The sequence below is a fragment of the Sturnira hondurensis genome, unplaced genomic scaffold (assembly GCF_014824575.4).
Source record: "Sturnira hondurensis isolate 20B ecotype Veracruz unplaced genomic scaffold, ASM1482457v3 Scaffold0004257, whole genome shotgun sequence".
Taxonomy (NCBI): Eukaryota; Metazoa; Chordata; class Mammalia; order Chiroptera; family Phyllostomidae; genus Sturnira; species Sturnira hondurensis.
The window spans coordinates 179604-184244 of record NW_028076888.1 but is presented as its reverse complement, the minus strand read 5'-3'; positions in this window follow the sequence as shown (position 1 = coordinate 184244).

Sequence of the window (4641 nt, the reverse complement as noted above, 5' to 3'; positions counted from 1 at the left end):
AACCCAGATGTTGCCATCTGGAAGCACCTGCCAGCAACCTTCCTGTCCCCAGGTGGGAGGAAATCTGACGGTGGCCCTGGGGAGGCCTTCCAAAGCTCATGCCCTGTGCCCCGATCACTTCCCCACGTTAAGGCTCTTTCCTGAAGAAGGCGTCTGTGGTTCTGACAAATAGTTTGGCCCCCAGATCTCCACAGGAGGGCTGTTTCTATAGGCAACGACTTTGGAAGCAGTGAAGTGTCCCGTGATGGAATGGTTAAACAGCACTCAGCACAGACATAATCTAGTGTTTTTGGTTTAAGAAGTTTTCTAACAATGACAGGGTAGAATGTTTGTGCTAAAAATACTCTGTGGGGGACAATTGATAAAATAACATATTTATAAAATGACTCTGAAGTTACGTGTTCAACATCTATGCAAGGGAGCTTATGTCATTCGGCTTTGAGTGGTAATTAATTGGTTTTCTCTCTGCCCCGTAGCCTGGCGATTTTCAACCTTTTTCATCTCACAGCACACATAAGCTAATTACTGAAAATCTGCGGACACCAAAAAATACATATTTTGCCTATCTGACAAAAAGAGGTCTAATTTTCATTCATTCACACTGGACAGCTAGCGTTGTGTTGGTTGTTGGCATTTTCTTATTTGACAATCTAAGGAAAAAAGAGGTCAGTGCCCCTGACTAAATGGTCAGGCACCGAATATTTTTAAAAATCCTTGAGGCACCTGGCTGCTGTGGCTCAGCGGATTGAGGACCAGCCTGCTAACCAAAGGGTCATGGGTTTGATTCCCGGTCAGGGCACATGTCTGGGTTGCAGGCCAGGTCCTTAGTTGGGGGTGGGGGTGCATGAGAGACAACCACACATTGATGTCTCTCTCCATCTCTTTCTCTCTCCCTTCCCCTCTCTCTAAAAATAAGTAAATAAAAACTTTTAAAAGAAGAAAACAGTTTTTTAAAAAAATCCTTCTGGCACACCAGGTGCAAGTGGCTGCCTTAGACTACAAGTTCTCAGAGGGCCTCAGAGTGAGCGAACTTGTCACTATATTAGAAGAAAAGAATGAGCGGGTGGGTGGCTTATGTGAGAGTCTGAATAGTTTGCTTAAAAAGAATAGTAACAGCCTACACTTACTGAGCACTTCTCTGATGCCAAATCCGAACCCAGTTCTTCGTACACTTGACACTCGGTCCCTACAACTCTCCTAAGTGAAGGCGACACTCAGGTTAGTTAAAACGATGTTCCCAAAGTGTGGTCCTTTGGAATCAGCAGCATCAACGGCACCAGGGATTTTTAAGGAACGTACCTCTAGGTTTCCCATCCAGACCTACTTAGTCAGAGACCCTAAGAGGTGGGGGGCCAGCAGAGTGCCCTTGACCAAGCTCTCCACGTGATTCTGATGCACACGCGAGTCTGAGAAGCTCTGGTTCGTGGAGTGACATGCAGCCCAGGTAGCCTTGGCCTTGAGGCTTAAGAGTTGACTCCCAGCCGGTCAAGCTAAGACCGAGGACAAGCCAGCAGTCTGACCAAGTCGGATTTCCCCACCCACCGCCGTGAGGGGGAACACCCGCCGCAAGAACCAAAAAGAAAAGGCTAGAGTGATCCTAAAACGTGTCTGAGGTAGTTAACCGCTGTTATCCCAATACACTGAAGTTTTTTAGAGTTAGAATAATAAGTGAAAACGGTCCAGCCGCCCTCACGGGTGTGAGCGGGCGTCTCGGCCCTACGAGGGCCTTGGGTCCTACAGCATGCTGCCATGTGAGAGAGCCCTGAAAACAGGACGCCGAATGAGACAACCTAAACACAAAAGGCCAGTGTTGTGTGGTTCTGTTTGCACGAAATGTCCAGAATAGGCAGAATGTCCACATAGAGACAGAATGCAGGTCCGAAGTGACCAGGGGCCGAGGGGTGGGGATGGCGACTCACTGCTTCATGGTTACAGGGCCGATGACCACACCTGGGAAATGGAGAGTGGGGACGGGGACACAGTAGCACGACTACGTTAACGCCACCGAATTGCAGAGTCAGAAATGGTTAGGCCGGCAAATTTGTGTTACATATACTTTTACCACAGTAAACATGTTTTTAAAAAGCCAGATACAGATGAAATCCAGACAAGAGACACTATTCCACCCTCGGTCGATTAACCGAGGAAAGAAGAATAAAACTTTAAAACTGGAAAAAAGAGAAAAGGTAGAGTTACTAGAGAACTTCGGAGAGTGGGGTCCAGGTGGAATTTAAATGAAGCAATGTTTTAGCCTCAAAGCAAAGTGGGATTTGTATTCAAAGGGACTGGCGTCGAATCTGGACTGCAAATGGCCCTGCAGCCCAGGCCGGTGGCTCAGCCGGCTGGAGCGTTGCCCTGGACATGAAAGGGATGCAGGTTTGATCCCCGGCCGAGGTAGGCAATGGATCAATGCTCACCCCCACCCCCTTCCTCTCTGTCCAAAACCGATAAACACGTCCTTGGGTGAGGATTAAAACACATTTTTTTGAAAGCAGACCCAGAACTCTGTCCTTGAGAGCAGGGGGTTCAGATAGGCGTGGAATGCTGCGCTCAGACATCCCTTATCTGAGGCCCTGGACTTGGGTTGGAGGCGGGGCTGCTTCTCCTCAGTGGGGGGGGGGGGGGGGGANGGGGGGGGGGGGGGGGGGGGGGAACTTTACTCTCACTTTGCATCCTTCTCCAGAATCCCCCTGACAGCACGTGAGAGAGCAGAGTCACCCAGTGAGTGAGAAAGCAGTAGTCACTTAAAGAAGCAAGGCATTGTAACCTTCTACAGTGGCAGCGTGTCCCACGCAGAATATTGCTTCCCGGTGGCTGTGCAGAGGGCCTGGGCCGCACCTGCCGTCCCAGGCTGACAACGGCCGGTCAGAGTTGCACCTTCTCGGCCCCAGCTAACTGTCTCTTTCTCAGCTAAAAGGTGGTCAATGAATAAACATATACAAAGTGCTTAGAACCATCCCTGACCAATAACTCATAAAAACTCACATATAACCTAGAAATTAATATAATTAAACATAATGTATAAACTACATTATAGAATTAACAGAAGTATTCGTTAGCTAATGTGAATGACAAGGGTGGTGGTTTGCCGAAGGAGGAGAAAGGGTTTTCCTCCCTTCCCTTCAAGCAAGAGGATGGAATGAAAAACTGTCTCAGGCCTCGGGTTGCAGAAATGGAGAAACTGGGCTGAGAAACCCCCGCGTGTTCTGGTTTCGGGCCTGCTACGAAGGAGAGGGGTGGGTGTTTATTGAGTGTCTGCTTTGTGCTGGGCTCGGAGCAAGCCCATCTGCCCTGGAGGCTGGGCACTGTCCCTCTCATTGTACCCACAAAGGGAGGTAGAGGTACTGCTGTAAATTCATCTGCCTCGCGGGTCGGGGAGCTCAGATACCAGCCCAGCCAGGGCTGGGGCGTGACTGCCCACCAATCACCAATGCTCTGGGGGCCTTTGGGTTCCTGTCTGTAAACCAGAGGAGAGACAGCAAAACAGTTTCTAAAGTTCCTTCTCACAACAGTGGTCTTTCTATAATTAAAACAGGGATGACCGCCCTCAAAAAAGGCCCTATTGGAACATAAGGTACACAGATAACCATTATGAACTCTTTATGATACCAAAATGGGGAATAACCTGAACACCGAACAATCAGGTACAATGAAGTGAATCACACCTATCTCTACAGTGGAATGAATATCAGGCAACTGTGACGAATGGTGCTGCTGAAGCACATAAAAGATATTCATGATATATTTTTGTATATGTATATTTTGTGAAAAAAGTAGGGTAAACACAGTGTATATAACTTAGAGATGCACGGCGATCCTTATCAACATTCTAATACTTTTTGCAGAAAAAGCAAAATTCACCCTAAAATTTGTATGAAATCTTAAGAAACCTCGAGCCCTGGCTGGCGTAGCTCAGTGGATTGAGCGCGGGCCTGCGAACCACACGATCGTGGTTCGATTCCCAGTCAGGGCACATGCTTGGGTTGCAGGCCAGTTTCCGGCACGGGCCAGTTCCCTGCGGGGATGCACAAGAAGCAACCATACATTGATGTTTCTTTCCTCTCTCCTTCCCTTCCCCTCTAAAAATAAATAAATAAAATATTAAAAAAAAATACGCTGCTGGGCAGCTGACAGTTTAAAAAAAATCTTAAGAAACCTCGAATAGCAGAGATAATCTTGATAAAGAAGTACCGAGTTTGATGTCTCATACTTCCTGCTTTTAAAACTTACTACAAAGCTATGGTCATCAAAACAGTATGACACTGAAATAGAGACAGACACATAAACCAATGAAATAGAATAGAAAACACAGAAGTAAACCCTATCATTTATGATCAAATAACTTTCAACCAGGGCGCCAAGACCATTCAGTAAGGAAAGGACAGTCCTTTCCAGCAAGGACCTTACAGCATGTTAAAAAGTTAACTGAACAGGAATCTGAGAGCTAAATATAAGAGTTCAATGATAAAAATCCTAGAAGAAAACATGGGGGGAACCTTCATGACTCTGGATTTGGCAATGATTTCTTAGACGTGACAACAAAAACAGGCCACAAAAGCAAAAGTAGTTAAGTTGAACTTCATCAGAATTGTGTGCATCTAAGGAAACAGCCAACAAAGTGAAAAGGCAACACGGGGAGTG